The sequence below is a fragment of the Lepidochelys olivacea genome (assembly GCF_965140295.1).
Source record: "Lepidochelys olivacea isolate rLepOli2 genome assembly, chromosome: 1".
Taxonomy (NCBI): Eukaryota; Metazoa; Chordata; order Testudines; family Cheloniidae; genus Lepidochelys; species Lepidochelys olivacea.
Genome location: NC_140411.1, coordinates 226933284 through 226953038, shown reverse-complemented (window position 1 = coordinate 226953038; position 19755 = coordinate 226933284). Strand labels below are relative to the sequence as shown.

The 19755-nt window shown below is 40.3% G+C and overlaps 1 protein-coding gene and 1 long non-coding RNA gene across 2 annotated transcripts in view; one reads left to right on the top strand and one right to left on the bottom strand.

The window, feature by feature from the left end:
* LOC311521392 (uncharacterized protein) overlaps positions 1–19755 on the top strand; it is a 351557-nt gene that overhangs the window by 196641 nt on the left and 135161 nt on the right. The window lies entirely within an intron of this gene.
* LOC311521417 overlaps positions 15487–19755 on the bottom strand; it is a 33958-nt gene continuing 29689 nt past the window's right edge. The window contains exon 5 of the long non-coding RNA XR_014711895.1: positions 15487–18696. This is a non-coding gene — a long non-coding RNA (uncharacterized lncRNA). The remainder of the gene's footprint in view (positions 18697–19755) is intronic.

The following is a 19755-nucleotide window of genomic DNA, read 5'->3' as shown; positions in this document are numbered from 1 at the left end:
CTGCTGGTGATAGCCCATCCAAAGTGACAACTCTTTACACAATGTGCATGACAATCAAGCTGGGCTATTTCCTGCATAAATCCAGGTTCTCACATCCCCCCCACCCCCATACACACACAAACTCACTCTCCTGCTGGTAATAGCTCATCCAAACTGACCACTCTTCAAGTTAAAATCCAAGTTAAACCAGAACATCTGGTGGGGGGGGGGTAGGAAAAAACAAGAGGAAACAGGCTACCTTGCATAATGACTTAGCCACTCCAAGTCTCTATTTAAGCCTAAATTAATAGTATCCAATTTGCAAATGAATTCCAATTCAGCAGTTTCTCGCTGGAGTCTGGATTTGAAGTTTTTTTGTTTTAAGATAGCGACCTTCATGTCTGTGATCATAAACCAGTCGGAGAAGACTTCAATCTCTCTGGTCACGCGATCACAGACATGAAGGTCGCTATCTTAAAACAAAAAAACTTCAAATCCAGACTCCAGCGAGAAACTGCTGAATTGGAATTCATTTGCAAATTGGATACTATTAATTTAGGCTTAAATAGAGACTTGGAGTGGCTAAGTCATTATGCAAGGTAGCCTGTTTCCTCTTGTTTTTTCCTACCACCCCCCCCCCCCAGATGTTCTGGTTTAACTTGGATTTTAACTTGAAGAGTGGTCAGTTTGGATGAGCTATTACCAGCAGGAGAGTGAGTTTGTGTGTGTATGGGGGTGGGGGGGATGTGAGAACCTGGATTTATGCAGGAAATAGCCCAGCTTGATTGTCATGCACATTGTGTAAAGAGTTGTCACTTTGGATGGGCTATCACCAGCAGGAGAGTGAATTTGTGTGGGGGGGTGGAGGGTGAGAAAACCTGGATTTGTGCTGGAAATCACTTTAGATAAGCTATTACCAGCAGGACAGTGGGGTGGGAATAGGTATTGTTTCATATTCTCTGTGTATATATAAAGCCTGCTGCAGTTTCCACGATATGCATCTGAGGAAGTGAGCTGTAGCTCACGAAAGCTTATGCTCTAATAAATTGGTTAGTCTCTAAGGTGCCACAAGTCCTCCTTTTCTTTTTGCGAATACAGACTAACACGGCTGTTACTCTGAAACCTGTGAAAGGGAAGATGCAATGCTTGGTGAAGGCTACTTCTGCCATGTACTGGAAAGAGTATTTTATTCCATAGGGTGGGTTAGGATGCTATTCCTGGAGGGAAAGATCAATTTTTCTGTTATCTGCTTAGTCCTTGTAGCTGGATGTTAGGGATGTTAGGTTAGGTTAATAATTACCACGAATAAATAATATTCGGTTTTTAGTTACCTTTGATAGCCATAGGTCTAAATTTTGCAACTATTTCGTGTGCGTGTGTCATTTTAAATTACACAAGAGAAGTGAAGTGAACTGAACCTTTAGCAGTGAAAGATACATTGTGAGGCTTCTCTTTAAAATTATTAACTTTCTAACCTAATGACTAAAAAAAAAAGTTCTTTCTCAAAGGACATAAATGTTTTATAGTAAATGTATATATAAATTATGTGTGCTTATAGACCTATATATCTGAGTTATGGATATTTATATGGCACGAATTGATTATACACATACCTTTCTTGTCCAACAGTATACACCATCATATATCTGGTTGAGATAAATTCAGTTTATCACATGGTTAGCATGCATGTTTGATCACCTTAATCTTTTTCCTGCAGGACTACTACTAATGCTCCAAATCTCTGACAGGGACTTAAGGTCTGATACCATTCCAGCGCTTTTGTACCCTTGGAGGGGCAGCTTTCCAGAGGGACCCACAACACTCTTGTTTCTAGCTTTTGAAGATATCTGAGATATAAGATTTTAAAATTGACATTTTGAGGTATCAGAACTATTTTAGATATTTTTAGAGGGTTTTTAAAGTTATTTCTTGCTCTGATTCCTGCATGGTTGGAATTATGGTAACTAAAGCACCATGTTTTACAAATGCAGAAACTTAAGACTCCCAATAAACTGTTTGCATCAACGTATTCCTAAAATATTTTTTTCTGTAATATATTTGGCATATGAAGAATAGATGGTGTTATGCTCATTTTACCAACTCTTATTTGGAATGGCCTACATAACTCATTTATGACGACATCCCAAGCTCACATCAATTAAAGCTTTTGTATTGCACTACCACTCTGTGTGTGTGTACACACACACACATATATATATATATATAGTGACAAAGCTCTGTCCTTGTCTCCGTGGGTCCCACATTTCCTTTTAGATTTTGCTAGTCTCGGAGGCTCATTGTGACCCTCCACATAGCCCATCTCTCTCTAGAAGGTCACAACTTACTGAACCATTTTCATCATAAGCCAGCAAGGGACGTGAGGAGAAGCAACCCTCCCTCACACAGTGTCTGTTATCTCCCAGTCTCAGTGATTAATCGGGGAAGGGAGAGGGGAGCCTGGGCCCACCATCTACTCTGGGCTCCAACCCAGGGACCCTAATAGTAGCAGCTATGGTAGCTGACTTTTTAGAAATAGGACGTGTACCATTCCCTGAGCCACTTCCCCACAGCAGCCCCCCACTCAATATTTCCTTCACCGTTACCTCAGGGCCTCCTTTCTTGTGCCTAATATGGATTTGTACTGCTTAGTTCCTCCAACAGCACAGCTTCCTCCTACAGCTCCTGACACACAAGCCTCACTGACTAACTGGGAGGTTTTTAACTAGTTCCAGCCAGGCCTTGATTGGCTTCAGGTGTCCCAGTCAACCTAGCTACTCCACTGCTTTCTAGAAGGATCTTAATTGGCCCCAGGTGTCTTGATTATCCTGGAGCAACTGCCATTTGGTTACCATGGTACCAGGGATTTGTTTAGCCTGGGGCTAACATACCTGTTCCTCACTACTTTACTATAGTCATCTGGCCTTGCCCCATCACCATATATAAGGAGAGCTTTCCAAAGACACAAGAGGGGATGAGGCTCCCAACTCTCACTGATGGTTAATTGTAGTGTTGTTGCTGTATTGGTCCCTGGATATTAGAGAGAAAAAGCTGGGTGAGGTAAGATCTTTTTTGGACCAACTTCTGCTGGTGAAAGAGAGAAGCTTTCAAGCTTACACAGTGCTCTTCTTCAGGTCTTGAAGATTAATGAGAATTAGTTGTATTAGTTGTTTAATGTCCTAATTGTGCCTTAGAAGCTCTCCCCTTTCAATGCATGTGTGTATTATTTTTGGCTGGAGGAATAACTGTAAGAGATTGTATGCATGTGTGTATTTGTGTCTGCAAAAAACTTCTTTATCTGCATTTACAGAATGGGATGTAATCTGATGTAGTTACTGATTGTAGAGGAGTTCCATATGATGCACAGCATCAGCTGATGGTAGATGCTATCACACTTCATTGTGGCATGTCAGATGTCCAAACGTTAGCCCAAGTAATATTGTTATCTTAGTGTATTCATTTTTCAAAAGGATTTTAAAAGAATAAGAACATAACAATAGCCCTACTGGGTCAGACCAAAGGTCCATCTAGCCCAGTGTCCTGTGTTCTGACAGTGGACAGTGCCAGGTGCCCCAGAGGAAATGCACAGAACAGGTAATCATCAAGTGATCCATCCCCTGTCGCTCATTCCCAGCTTCTGGCAAACAGAGGCTAGGGACACCATTCCTGCCCATCCTGGCTAATAGCCATTGATGGACCTATCCTCCATGAATTTATCTAGTTCTTTTTTGATCCCTGTTATGGTCTTGGCCTTCACAGCATCCACTGGCAAGGAGTTCCACAGGTTGACTGTATGTTGTGTGAAGAAATACTTCCTTTTATTTCTTTTAAACCTGCTGCCTATTAATTTCATTTGGTGGCCCCTAGTTCTTGTGTTATGAGAAGTAGTAAACGACACTTCCTTATCTACTTTCTCTATACCAGTCATGATTTTTTAGACCTCAAGTACATCTCCCGTCTCTTTTCCAAGCTGAAAAGTCCCAGTCTTATTAATCTCTCCTCACATGGAAGCCGTTCCATACCCCTAATAGTTTTTGTTGCCCTTTTCTGAACCTTTTCCCATTCCAATATATCTTTTTTGAGATGGTGCGACCACATCTGCACACAGTATTCAAGATTCGGGCGTAACATGGATTTATATAGCGGCAACATGATATTTTCTGTCCTATTATCTATCCCTTTCTTAATTATTCCCAGCATTCTATTCACTTTTTTGACTGCCGCTGCACATTGAGTGGATGTTTTCAGAGAACTATTCACAATGACTCCAAGATCTCTTTCTTGAGTGGTAACAGCTAATTTAGACCCCATCATTTTATATGTATAGTTGGGATTATGTTTTCCAATGTGCATTACTTTGTACTTATCAACATTAAATTTCATCTGCCATTTTCATAGATTCATAGATATTAGGGTCAGAAGGGACCATTATGATCATCTAGTCTGACCTCCTGCACAACGCAGGCCACAGAATTTCACCCACCACTCCTGCAAAAAACCTAACACCTATATCTGTGCTATTGAAGTCCTCAAATCGTAGTTTAAAGACTTCAAGGAGCAGAGAATTCTCCAGCAAGTGACCCGTGCCCCATGCTACAGAGGAAGGCAAAAAACCTCCAGGTCCTCTTCCAATCTGCCCTGGAGGAAAATTCCTTCCCAACCCCAGATATGGTGATCAGCTAAACCCTGAGCATATGGGCAAGATTCATCAGCCAGATACTACAGAAAATTCTTTCCTGGGTAACTCAGATCGCACCCCATCTAATATCCCATCACAGGCCATTGGGCCTATTTACCATGAATATTTAATTACCAAAACCATGTTATCCCATCATACCATCTCCTCCATAAACTTATCGAGTTTAATCTTAAAGCCAGATAGATCTTTTGCCCCCACTGCTTCCCTTGGAAGGCAATTCCAAAACTTCACTCCTCTGATGGTTAGAAACCTTCATCTAATTTTTGTTGCCCAGTCACCCAGTTTTGAGAGATCCTTTGGTAGCTTTTTGCAGACTGCCTAGGTTTTAACTATCTTCAGTAATTTTGTATCATCTGCAAATTTTGCCACCTCACTGTTTACCCCTTTTTCCAGATTATTTATGAATATGTTGAATAGGACTGGTCCAAGAACAGACTCCTGGGGGACACCACTATTTACGTCTCTCCATTCTGAAAACTGACCATTTATACCTACCCTTTATTTCCTATCTTTTAACCAGTTACCAATCCATACCAATTCCCATGAACTGATTTCATGTTCTCTAACATGGTTGAACTGCTGTGGCCTCCTACTGTGTGTGTGTGCTTTAATCACTGAACTCAGGAAGGATCACCAAAGACTCAGCTGAGTGTGTTTAAACAATAACTCTTTATTAAGAGAAATCAGCAATATGAGTGTACTTGGCCTATGTTGGGTCTTTGTGCCTCCTTAGTGATTCCCCTATTGAAGAGGGCTCTGTAGGCATGAGATACTTTGGTACTCTTGCATATGTAATTTTAAAGATACAGCACCCAAGAAACTACATGTGATGCTTGAAAATCAGTAAATCAAGACCCCCAAATTAAAACCGTGACTTACATACACTACATATAGAACAAATTCTCTGGTAGCCTTCATTTTCCATTTCCACTTACACTTTTTCCACTTCCTTCATTTCTACCCTCCTTCTAGTATGAGACAGAGTATTCATCAGAGAGTCTCTAAAATAGTTATTCACAACAGTATTTACTGGGACCACTTGTTGACTGGGAGCTCTTGGTGCTTACTTCTCAAATAGATAGCTCTTTAAAAGTTACACATTAACTGGAAAGCTAGGTAGTGATGCTTGCGTGTGGCCAAGCTCTGCTGGGCCACAGACTGGCTGGGGAGGGAGTAAAGATGGTTGTATATCACTTTCCAATCCCAGATCAGCTGGAGGCTAGTTTAGCACTTGGTGTAAGTTAGAGAAGCCTGAGTTTTGCATAGCTCTTTTTGGCAAACACCAGAAAAATCTCTGTCAATGTGTATATACAGTTGTTTGTATTGCAGTACAGCCTAGAGGCTAACGAAAAGCAAGCCCCTTTGTGCTAGGCACAGCACAAATAGATAGTCCCTGAGGAGTTTACCGTCCAATTAGAAAAGACAGACAGTAAGGAAAAAGCGTATTACATACAGACAGAGTGAAGATTTAATTTCATTTTAGTTCCATGATTTTTTTGTTCATTGAAAGTCAAGTGGAGTGAGGCTGAGGTGAAGAGACTGTGAGGGAGGGGACAAGAGAGGATTGGAGTGAGCAGCCAGTCAATACACGGCAGACAATGTCCAGAGTAAAAGCTGTAGAAAATAGTCTGATGACATCATCGGTGTCAGTATCAATGGATGCTGTTTCTGTATCTGCACCTGCTGGCTGGAGAGTTTCTTTGGCTCTGGGATTAGCTCTCCCTGGAATTTCTTTCCCTCCTTCCCTGAGACCACCTTGGGTGGCAGGCACTACCAAAGGGATCTTGTGGCCCTGCTGAGGAGAGAAGTGATCACCCTGGAGTGGTCTGGTATCTAATGTATTTGTAGACATAGTTAGATTCCGTTTTTGCAGATTCATAACATTATTTTTCTCTGTGAAGTGCTGTATTGGCCCAGATTTTTAAAGAGAGTTGTAATGTCTGTGTGTCATTTTCAAAAGTGACTTAGGCATTTAAGCACTTTCAGTGACACTTAGACTCCTAAGTCACTTTTGAAAATGAGACATACACTCCTAAATCAAAAGGAGGACTTGTGGCACCTTAGAGACTAAGGTATTTATTTATTTATTTATTTAGTCTCTAAGGTGCCACAAGTCCTCCTTTTCTTTTTGAGATACAGACTAACACGGCTGCTACTCTGACTCCTAAATCAGTTAGGCATGGCCATGCTGAGCAGAGCAATACCTTTAAAATTCTGGGCCCTTGTCTCATACATTTGAGAGTTGCTGCTGGTGCACCATGAGTTTGTCCTCAGGGGGGTTCTTTAACATGGAGGACATTACAATAGCTTTTGGAGGGTTATCTGCTCAAGGATTCCTGCTCTACCCAACAGAGTCTGTGCTGAGTCTCTGATATATTTGCTTGCATTTAGAAGTAAAAATACTGCTCTCTAATGCCTTCTGAATGAGTTCCTACCTCCTTTCAGCTTCCAGAAAGTCTTAATGAAAGGCTAGTTGTACAAGTACAGTGGTGACACAGGTTAAGTAGCCTGTTACTGCATGCCATTGTTTCCATAGAAACTGAAGATTCCTGGCACACTGAGATGATGATGATGTCACATGTGTCGGATGACACAGACGTTGTGGGTGCATGTCACACACACAAATGGTAAAAGTTCAATACTTCAGAGTACTGATATTTGAAGGAAAAAGACTGTGTGTTGCATTTATATTTTTTCAAATATATATACTGCTCAAATAAGGGTGATAAGGAGGAGGCATTTTTAATTTCTTTTGGTCCCCCCCATACAAACCCAAAATTAGAAATATCAGTGATTACAGATCTAGAAGTTTGCACAAGTTGACCTTACTCAGTCAGGAAAGTAAAGGGATTGGCTCCTGGGCAATGCTCAGAGTGCCATATGTCAAGCTTTCATGGTTAGTTTTGATTTTAAATTATGAAGAAACTACTCTGTATTTTCTGCAAATACTGCAGACTTAGGCGATTAGCAGAAATACATCTGCTTACCCCAGTTCCCCTGCTTGCATTTTTTTAATCCCAAAATCAGAAACATTTATGGCCTGATTCTCATTTACACTAGGACCCTGTTACATTGCAGTATGTAGGAGCCTTAACATCCGATGAAGTGAACTGTAGCTCACAAAAGTTTATGCTCAAATAAATTTGTTAGTCTCTAAGGTGCCACAAGTACTCCTTTTCTTTTTGCAAATACAGACTAACATGGCTGCTACTCTGAAATAGGTATAAATGTAATTTATCCCCACTTTATGATGTCTTTCGGCTATCAGGGCAATAGGCTTTGTTAAAAGGAATGTTCTAATTTGTCCTTTCCTTTTAGTCTCTCTTTCTTATTCTGCCTGCCCCAAATCATTGAAACTGCAGAGCCAAACAGCCCTTGTAAACCCTTTCTCCTTATTCAATTACTGCCACATCCCTGTACTGGGATGGTGATCATTAATCAAATAGGGCCCGCCACTGTTTCCTGCATTATAACACTACAAAACAGCTGCAGTAACACAGTACAGATAGATAATGAAAATAAATTAAAGTTATGTACAAGGTTAATGCCAGCAGTACTGGCATTACTGTGTCAATGCAAAGGCAGCTAATGGTCTTGCCCTTACCCCATGCTCTGACCAGATTTTCACATGAGATATTCTTAGAGCGTTGACAAGAAAAACTATGACAACCTGTAAAGTGAATTTGTTGATAATGAAAGATGCTAAATGGATGGTACTGGCTGAAAGCTAAACTTACGATGCTCTTTATCCCACAGAAGTGGCAGTTTGTAGATGCAAGCTTTCCCAGATTGCCCCACACCAGTGGGCCAAAATTCTGACCCTGAAGGACCACCCTTTGGGGCAAAGGCATAGGTCTACACTGAGGTTGCTAACACAGGAGCCAGTTGTATTCATGATTTTTGTGTGATGGTTAAGAACTGTTCTGTGATGACCAGTTTCATAGCCTTTGAGAGTCAGCATGGTCCAGTGTATAGGGCACTGTGCTGGGGCTCAAAAGATGTGGGTTCTGTTTCTGCCTCTGCCACTGACCTATTGGATGACCTTGGGCAAGTCATTTCACCTCTTTATGTCTCTGTTTCCCCTCCAATCCTCATTGTCTGTTTAGAGTATAAATGCTTCAGGTCAGGGCCTACCACAGTGGTGCCCTAATATCAGTTGGAGCCTTAAAGCATCACTATCATGTTAATGGTAATTAATAATAAACTACTGAACGTTCAGCAGCTGGTAACAGTTAATTTATTGCCAACACAGTCCAGATTCAAACTTGTAACATATATTGTATCAATCCTCTTCGCTATCTAGTGCCTCACAGTTAAACCTTCCTCTCGCTCAGTGATTTTAATAAGTAATGGATGTCTCTGAGTGGTACACATCTGAAAACATGCCATTTTGTGTTGAGCCCACAATTCAAATAACACACACACACACACACACAGGTATTTTGCACCAAATATTAATATTTTCTTTTTTCCACAAGGTTTGTTTTTGTATTTCACTTCTTCATTATTGCACTGTGCATCCAACTTCTTACCAGGGAGCATTTATAAACATGTGTAAGCTTGTATTCCTTAATCACAAACATTTGTTTTTTGAACCAAATGGATAATTGAACAAATTTTGAATGGCAGTGTTAGCCTACATCCACAAAAAACAAAACAAAACAAAAACTGAAGGAGACTAAAATTGGAATGACTGCTACCTGCAACAAAAAAACATGGTTGAAGATTTGAGCTACACAATTGTGGACATCTGTGAGAAACTGCCATATCTACAAGCAATGGATAGCTGCTGGCTATATATTACAGGTTCTATTTTTTTTTAATATTGGATTCACAGATGAATTCCAGCTACCTTTGCTCTCATCTAAAAAGAAGGGGAAAAGCTGATTTTTATAAATACTCTATTTTTCTAAAGTTTTAAAAAAGGAAAAATTTTGTTCAAATGTAGATACATGGAACCAGGGACGAAAGCACTATACTACACATTCAGTTTTTTTTATATGTTTTCAACTCAGAAAGTTTATGTGAAGAATAATCATTATTCATGTGAATAGTCTTATTGATATAAAAGAAACTACTGCCATAAAGATTTGCAGATCTGAATCCTGTCTTTAAATTCAGGAGTATTCTGGTTGCTGAAGATCAGTTTATAATTAGCTTTTTATTAACTTTATTCCAGTAAGCAGCATAGCTAGGAGTAGAAATTTGGATAGTCCCCAACTTATGGTAGATAGGCAATGACCAAAGGTCTGATGTCACAGCAAATCATTTATATTATATTATTGCATATTATAGTTGAATGCAGAGAAGCATTATAGCAGAGAAGGGATTTGACTACAAAATGCTCAGAGGCTGGGCTGGCCAGTGGAGAGAGGCAATACCCATAGCCCTGTAGGCAGGAATGGGTTAAGCTGGGGTGGGGAGGCTAGCCAGCACCTGCAGTGGCCTGGCTCTAGCTGAAGTTGTCCAGGACTAGGAGAAGTTTGTGGCACTAGACAGAGGCAGCAACAGGGCTGGCCGGGATGCTCCACTGTTTCCTGCCAACCATGGCATTATACAGACAAGCCAAGAGTTCTTGGCCCACAACCACATGGACATAGGGTGACCAGATAGCAAGTGTGAAAAATTGGGACAGTTTTTGTTCATGGGCGGGGGCGGCATACTTGTGTACATAAGACAAAAGTCCTAATATTGGGATGGTCCTGTTAATATCGAGACATCTGGTCACCCTACAGAGACACTAATTTCTGCATTCAGGTTTGGGCCGGTCTCAGATTTGGGCGGGTCTGAGTGCTAATTGGTTGGGCCGTACCCCACCCATTGTTAGACCGATTCTACTAAAAGGGGAAATGTATTAATTAACTGTTAGTTGCTAATGTTACTAAAACAACTGGAAAGAATCAGAGATCGCTGTATATTTCTTTGCTTGGGTATACAGAAGTTTAAGGATTCTAACACAAAAAAATTAAATTGAAGCTGAAGCTGTAGGATCCCATCAGTGGGTTGAATGGCTGTTACCTTTCAAAAACATTAGGATTTAAAAACAAAAAGCTTCCAAATGTAAGATCAGGAAATACAGAGTTGAAGTTGTACTTCTCAAGTAAGACACCTAAACTACTTTAACTCTGCCCCCATTCTGCTGTCAATCTTCACTTGCTTGCATGTATACAGCTAAATCCTCAGCTGATGTAAATTAGCCTAAGTCCAATGGACTTGCAGTGACTTTTGCCATCTGTGGACCTGACCCACAGTAGTGAAAAGGTGTACCATAGAAGGCTGTTTTTTTATATACTTCTCTGATATTAATGGTGCTCTTTTGTCACTGCACTGTCCGTTGTCCTTTTCACATAAATGCTGTAATTTCATAGGGTGAAATCCCGGCCCCAGTGACATTGATGCAAGTTTTGCCGTTGACTTCAGTGGGGTCGGGATTTCACCCATGATCTGAGCTTGTGAAGTTGTACATGGAGACATATTAGCTCTGTGTCGATTTTGTATACCCCATCACATCCATAACTTCAGCCCTCCTTAGAAGCCCTAGCATGTAGATAGTCTTGGCAGTTAGCCCTAAGGTTAACAGATATTGACTATTTCTGACCAAGCATTGGAGCAAATTCCAGACCCAGCAGCTCCCTCTTTTCTATACTGAGGGGACTCAAATTTTAGCACCCTCACTGAATACAGTTGTGGTAGTGTGGCATGTGGGGAGAAGCGGTCTCTCAGATAGGCAGGTGTCAAACCATTTAGGGCTCTACAGATCAAAAGCAATGTTTTTAACTCCACCCAGAAAACAATAGGAAACAAATGCTGATGAAGGTTCAGAAAAGAATGCTGTTAAAGTTGACTGTAGGAGGAAAGTTATATGATGCCCAGGGTGCATCACGAAAAAATGCAGACATTATTTACATGATGTTTTTCATATACTTTAGTGGGAAGGCGGGGCAGTGGAAAATGTTTTTTGAATAATTTATTGGTTTCTCTTTCATTAAATCTGCCTTTTCACCATTTGTAACGTTCCACCTTTTTGTAATAAAATACACCTGAAGGACAGATCAGAGGAAAAAAATATTACACCCTTTTGTAATGTCTAAATATGCTTATTGGGTGAAATGCGTTTGAAATATTGACAAAAAGCAGCCTGTTAAATTCAGGCTGGGTGCATTTTGTGTCGTTTCTGTGACTACTTACTCTGCTTTTCAGTATATCAAGAACTTACAGTGCCACAGCAATCACAGAAATTTATTTTGCTACTTGTGAAGGTATACCTCAAGGGGTTCAAAATAACATGAACTTGTTTTCCCCCTTGCTATATAAAGTGGAACATTCCAACAGTGATGTTCTTTTATTCCTCGTAGTAAAACTGCGATTATACAATTTTAACCCAGTTCAAATGGGAGTTCTGGCTGAGTAAGAACTGCAAGATTTACCCCTATAAGCAAAAATTCACTCTAACCTGAATAATAATTTATATTTTGCAACCATCTTGGACATTAATTTTGTTTCCCTTTCTGTCTTGTAAGCAACGACTGTAGTCTATTTTATGCTTGTAGTGCACCAAGCACAACCTGGACCAACCTTGTCTGGCCTCTATAGTTAAGTAATTATCATTTTAAACAGCATATTATAAGCCAGTACACTGTGTTATTTAAAATGATGAGAGATGAAGAAAGGTCATATCTAAACTTGCACAAACAGAATTGTATATGAAACCTTGAGTGATTTTAGAAATAGTTGCCATAGCTGCCTCCAGATAATTCAGATTTTCTATTCACTTATGTAATTGTGTGTGAGTAGCTGCAGATTGAGTACAGCAGAATTTCTGTGATTGCCCTGAATGGGAGAGTTCTCTATAAAGGCAATCTATTTCAGGATGGCTTTGTCCTTCATAAGGCCCTATTATACAGAAATTTGAATCCACATTAGCACCTTTCTAGAGACAGAGAGCACACAATTTTGCATCTGTAATACATTTTGTCCATAAGTATGTTTAACTAAATACTGTGTTGCTTTGTGCTGAGTAAACTGTGTGCTGTGAACTCTATTATGCAGAGCTCTGTAAAAACCATTGCTGCTTCTATTATTTTGACACTCCAGGAAAAAACCTCCTCATGTATGCAGTTTTCAATCTTTATATTCCAAGCATAACTTTAGTAATACCTTCCTAGGTTAGGTTGCCCTTTGGTCAATATGTTTCCTCAGCATAGGCAGTGAAAGACCCATAATTCTCACTTAACGAGGTTTCCTTATTTAGCCATGTAACTAGACTTGGGTAGGTATTTTTTGGATTTAAAAAAATGCATCTTAAAATAGTGGGTGAGGAAATATAAAAGTGAAACTAGAAAAACCAATAAGACATAAATCATTCAATAAAAATAAGATCTAACAGAAGTGTATTATGGTAGAGTTAAAGCAAACTTTAATGTATTGTTTTTCATCACCTGTTAGTTTTGCAAATATAAATTCAACAAGTTACAGCTCTTGGAAACAGATTTTGATTTGCAAGATTTATATCTGCATGTGAGAGCTTTATTCAAAGGTATATTTAGATTGGGAGTAGACCAACACAGATTTATTTTACAACACACAGGATACAAGCGGTCCCAGTACAAGCTTGCCCATGAGATCCTGACAGTTATAGCTGTATAAAAAAAGAAAAAAAAGAAGGCAGAATGTGTTTGACCACTTGTTTAAATGTAAAAATAATGTTAGAAATGCTATTGAATTAACATTGATCTCATTACCTTTCCCTCTCCTTATCTATTATTTATTTTATTTTAAAGTAATTCTGTAACAAATAACCTCCCTGGTCTAAAACAAGTTTGAAAGAGAGCTTTGTAGTGTCCTCTTGTGTAAAAAAACTAATGACATCTGACAAAATGCATAAACACTGCTTCTCAAGCAGTCCTGTGTTAGAGGTAAATTTTATAAACATAAAGCCATATTTCAATAACATCGAGGTTGTGTCAAAAACCAGCAAAAGCCAGGAAATGCTATGTTAAAGCTGACGCTTGACCACATTGGTTTAGGAATTATTTTTAAATAAATGAGGGGTCTTGCAGGATCATGGTTTTCCCCTCCTCCATTTCCATTAAGAGTCCCATATTGGACCAACCTGTCTTCCCAGTCAAGAATGGCTTGACGTAGCTTGCTCCGGAGAGAAAGGGGGAAAAAGCTGCTTTCACATGTAGGTTTAAAAAGGCTCTTTTGTTCACTGGAATGTTTTCAGAATCACCAAATAGTCAACACTTCAGTTTAGTTTGGGTTCCTTCATCTTTTTAAATCAGCTGTTTGGCTTGTGAGTGTCCGAACCCTAGAATGTAATTTGAGCTTCGTTTTTCATGAGTGAATTTCCTTGGAGGTTTCACAGTCATTTAATAAAAGTAAAAATAAAGAAAAGTAATGTTGTAGGAAAGAGTGTAACCTATTATTTGCTGAACATCAGAACAGCTCTTCATATAGTTAAATTAAATAATTTCCAGAACTGCTTTCCTCTAGACACACTGTTAGGATTGTGCAAATTTGTATTTAGCAAGGATCCTTTCAGGCTCTAGGACTGTGCTATGGGCACTCAACAGTGGACAGCAATTGTAACCTTGTTGAGGAAACATTGGTCAACATTTTCAAACCTAGCTGCTTAAAAGTAACGAGGAGTCTGGTGGCACCTTAAAGACTAACAGATTTATTTGGGCGTAAGCTTTCGTGGGTAAAAAACCCACTTCTTCAGATTCATGAGTGAAAATTACAGATGCAGGCATAAATATACTTACACATGAAGAGAAGGGAGTTACCTTACAAGAACCAGTGTTAACAAGGCCAATTCAATCAAGGTGTATGTGGTCCACTCTTGGCCTTGTTAACACACTAGTTCTCCACTAGTAAGGTAACTCCCTTCTCTTCGTGTGTCAGTATATTTATACCTGCATCTGTAATTTTCACTCCATTCATCTGAAGAAGTGGGAGGGTTTTATCCATGAAAGCTTATGTCCAAATAAATCTTAGTTTTTATGGTGCCACCGGACTCCTCGTTGTTTTTGTGGATACAGACTAACATGGCTACCCCTCTGATGCTTAAAAGTAGGCACCTAAATCCTGATTTAGACTCCTAAATAAAAATGGCCTGATTTTCAGAGATGCTGAGCACCCTCCGCTGTAAAAGTTATTGGGAGCTGTTCATGCTTATCAGGACACTTTTATTTAGGAACATAAATATGGATTTAGATGCAAACTGTATGGAGACATTTTTGAAAATCTGGGCCTGTGTCCTGACACCTCTAGGGCAGAATATTGGCTCTCAGATGAACATCTGCCACACCACTGAAAAGAACAGTCAATCTGTTTGAAAATTATTACCCACCTCCACCCAGCTCTCCACACCTTGGTTTAAGATTCCCTGCAGTATGCAACATGATCGTCTCATCCAATTTCTTACCCTCCCATAGTCCCCAACCTATCTTTTGGGATTGAAGAGTCCCTTGTGCAAGTACCTGCTGCCTGATTCCCTCTGCAGCCCCTTGTGGCAAGATCATCCTTCACATTCTTTTTTGGTTTTGGATTCATCCACTTCCTTTCCTTCCGTTATCCTCACATTTTGGGTTTACCCCCTTCTTAACTTTACTTCTGAGCCTAAATTAAAGCATTGTTATAATTTGAAATTCTCAAAGCTTACTGCAAAAATGACCCCTTGACATGGATGTTTGTTCAGATTTATATCAAGAATTGATTCCCAGGATCTATAGATACTTTTATAAACATCAACAATTTTTAAAAATATACAAAACATAGTACATCCCAACTAGAATATTTCCCTGAAATAATAATAAATATCTACATCTAAACACCTCACTTCCCTCCATTAGTTCCCCTTCTCAATAAAAGCTCAAGAAAACAGATGAATTTTGCAGTATGCTCTGACAGTGCAATTCACTCCACTTGCCCAAAGCCCAAATACTGAGGCTCTTCGTAGGTATGGTGCGAGGATGCTGGAAAGATGACATTCATCCTTCAGTCCAAGGTCAGAATTCTGCTCCTCCCTGCTCCCTGCTCCTCCAGGGATGCAATAGCAATGCCTCCACACTGTTGAGTGGGACATAATGAGCTTTCCAAATTTGCTGCTGGGCCACCTCCAACTGAACCAGCCTCACTCACCCCACCCAAAACAGGTAGAGCATGGGCAGCAGCAGTATAAGCTTCCCCATGGTGCCCTGACAATGTACCTCAGTCCAGAAACACCACCTCTAGGGGTAAACGGGTGGTTATTGCATTCTCCCTGTTCTTTCACGCTTTTCCTTCCGCTGAGATTACCAGAAAAGTTTATGACAATTTGGCATAATAGTGTTACGGCACCCCCGGTACATTGAGTTCCCCCACCCCAAGACCTCTTCAACTCAGTTCCCCAAGAACTGAGTTCAATTTCAGTCTCGTCTCTCAGGTTTCTTTGGTATACACTGAGTTGATCAGACTCCAGGGTAGGTGTGGGTATTGTGGGTACCACACAGCCAAAGCTACAAGCAGACATCTTACTTTGTATACATTTACACATTACATTGCATTTACTTTACATTGCATCACACTTTGGGAATTAGCTTGGTAAATTTGTAGGAAACAATTGCTATACAGCCTGCTCTGTCTATGCACATCTTAGTCTTTACCTCATCTCTATGTTCCCAATTTATCTTATCCATTGTTATCTTGTTTTTGTAAATGGTTCCTGGGGTATTCCCCCTCTAGTCTTAGCTAGCTCAGACATTCTGTCTTTTACCTTACTGACCTATTTACTTATCTTAGCACAAACATTTCCTTTTCAGCCTACTGCTCTCGTTACCTTCCTATCCCTGTCTTCCAAAAAATGAGGCCTTCCCCATGTTTAATTATTCGTGTCAAGCCAGACGTACATTCCATGCCTTTTTTCTTTTCTACATTATCATTTGTTTCATTTTCATATATTCCATCCCCCCTCCTTTTTTAAGTTTATTACCCAGCAACATGTTCCCAAGACCACAGTAGTTGTAGTCATTTGAACCACCATAAACAATAGCTTCAAGTACGAACCTGGGGGTGGAAGCTCACCATCACTAGGATAGCGCACTGGGGTGTAATGCCACAATATAAATTTGCTCTGCCTTTAAAGCATCCTCTTGTAATTTTAACTTTGTTTTTATTTTAATTACATTTTAAAAAACTGGTACAAAATATATTTTTCCATTTATCGCCACAGGAAATCTAAGTGTGAAATAAAACATAGGCCAATTATAATAACAGTCCCTGGGAACATATCAGAAGTGGTCAGTTTCAGCTGCCACTTTATGCTTGTTATTACTATGTAGTCAGTTTTTACTTTACCCAACATTCCAGCATCTGAACCATATAGTGCAGTCTGGAGACTGTTCTCCCAGACTGAATTCACCTGCCAGCAACTCTGTCTGTAAGACATTACACCTGCACATGTGATTGTCCCCCCAGCTGCAAACAGCAGTATGAGTCTGGGGGTTTCCAGACCTTGCATTGTCTTGCAACAGTAGTTAAAGAGGGAAAACAAACTTCTTCCACATCATATGGGCTGCTGTGAGCCCACATTTAACTTCCCCGTGTTGGACCCTTGTTAATTTTCTTACTTTGCACCAACTGATATCACCTCTCTTATATTAAATATTTAACTTTTCTGTGGTGGTAAGAGGGCAAGTTTTCTTGTTCTATATTGCTTAATGCTGTTTTTACTTTGTATCGCTTGTATCCCCCACATACAACACATGATATTATTATTAAAACACATCGACTTCACACCATACTTTTTTAAAAGCAATGACATTAAGTATTTTATATACAGTTAACAAAGCTTCATTAATGAGTCCTTGGTTTAGCTCGTTCAATGGAGAGCTTTTGCTACCATCTTCTTTTGAAATGCTTGGTCATGTTCCCACAGCATATATGGTGCTCACTTTGTGCTGTGGGCACGTGTCCATTAGTTATTGGACTGAACTCATCAGATTAACTTCACACAGACCACTCAACAGTCATCAGATGTAAAAATCTTTAGTCATAGTCAATCTGTGCTAGATTCAGACTGGGAACCTAGAGATGGAAGGCTCCATAGCCCATTACCAGTCCCCTGAGACATGACATAATCTAACCTTTAACATTCCAAAAATCATGAGTCAACTTCCCCAATAATAATTGTCTTAAAAATCATTTCTTTTAAATGCCTTTTGGTTTCTGTTTATTTACCTTTATTTTTTTATCCTTTTGGGTAAACTCTGATTATGTATTCAAGCTTTCCTCCATTACCATGAAGGCTAGACACTAACTTAAAAAAAAAAGTAAGAGCTGAGATTTTTGCATATTGGCTTGACTTTTGGAGCTTGCAAGAGTTGGTAATGCTGTGTGACAGATTTTACAATGTTAAATGCTTCAAAGAGGCATATTTACACTGGCCCCTACATTTAGTTAAAGCAAACTGCCACATTAAGAGTATGAATTTATGGAAGGGAAAGAATTATTTCAAATGAGCCCCTCTCTGTCCCACAGAGAACTTTCTAGATTTTGCAAATAGTCTGTGTAGTAAGGGGTGCTTTGGAGGAGCATTGCCCCCAGAGATCACCTGGAGCTGCCATTGTGCTTGGGGAGCATACACACTGCTGCACTCCTTCCTTGGGTGTTGGATACAGTTTCCTCCTGCCTAGCTGGCCAGCTCTCTCTGCCCTCTTTTGGGGCATTATGTTCCCCCAGCTGGTAGGAAGGGAAAAGGGAAAAGTCTTGGTGCTCCCTTGAGCTCCTGGACTGAATTTCTGCCTGGCCCTTATGTGGGTAGAACAAAGGGGGTCATGGAATCTGGCCCTTAGGCTTACTATTGCTTAATAATACTTCTGCTCCAGGCCTCCCCTGTATTTAATGCTTTGCACTACTCCAACTCAGCTCATTGTTGTCTGGCAAGAGAGACATCCATGAACGCTCCAGACGCCCATCCAGGTGATGTTGGAGAGATGTTGAAAGACCTCAGTGGCCCAGGAGCCCAATCCAGCCGAACTCTGCATAAGGAAGGTTGACAGTTGGAGCAGTGAGAAAGTGAGAGAATAAGGTTGCAACAGAGATTCCCTCCTTCCCACTGCTCACTCACATAAAAAGCAACCAAAGCACATTCCTACTGCCACACACTTCAACACACATTTCTAAAGAAGGAGCCAGCTTGTTTGAAGTAACTGGCATAAAAAAAGCTGTATTCTCTATGACTCTGACAATGAACTCTGGGAGTAATGGTCCTTGCTGTCCCAGTCTCCATTGCTTAGGCATCTCATCCTGGTCCTAAAAAAGCAACGAGGAGTCGGGTGGCACCTTAAAGACTAACAGATTTATTTGGGCATAAGCTTTTGTGGGTCTCGGATATCCTGGTCCTAGTCTCCTTGCCCAGCCAATCCCATTACAATTTCTCTGCACCATCAGTCCCAATCTCAACATGCTCCTTGTCCCAATCTACTCCTCTCCCTCCCCACCAATTTCAGCTTTTGTTCCCTCTGGATTTGAATCAGACAGCTTCCTTGTCCATGCTGCTTGGGCACCAGGCTCCCTGCTCTCTGGTGCCAGCTCAAGAGGAGCTGGGAGTAACCATGACAAGGAAAGTCCTTCTGAGCCACTGGAGCCCTGGGCTGGTACATGTTCAGTCACTCTGTGGAGATGGCGTATGCCTAATAGCAATCACATGTAGGAGCTCTGAGGGGATGAAGCATGCTTAGTGAGCATGGAATATTCTGTTTGTAGTGTTGTTGTAGCTGTGTTGGTCCCAGGATATTAGAGAGATAAGGTGGATGAGGTCATATCTTTTATTGGATCAGCTTCTCTTGGTGAAAGAGAAAAGCTTTTGAGGACCTGAAGAAAAGCTCTGCATGAGCTCGAAAGCTTGTCTCTTTCACCAACAGAAGTCGGTCCAATAGAAGGTATTACATTGCCCACCTTGCCTCTCATGGAACATGCTGATATTTTAGCTCGTAAACTCTAGTAAGTCTCTGAGTATGTGTGAACTCCAGTTTTTCAAAGGCTTGTAACTTGACCAGATTTGGACAAACTTTCATGGTGAAGTGAAAGGCCAGGTA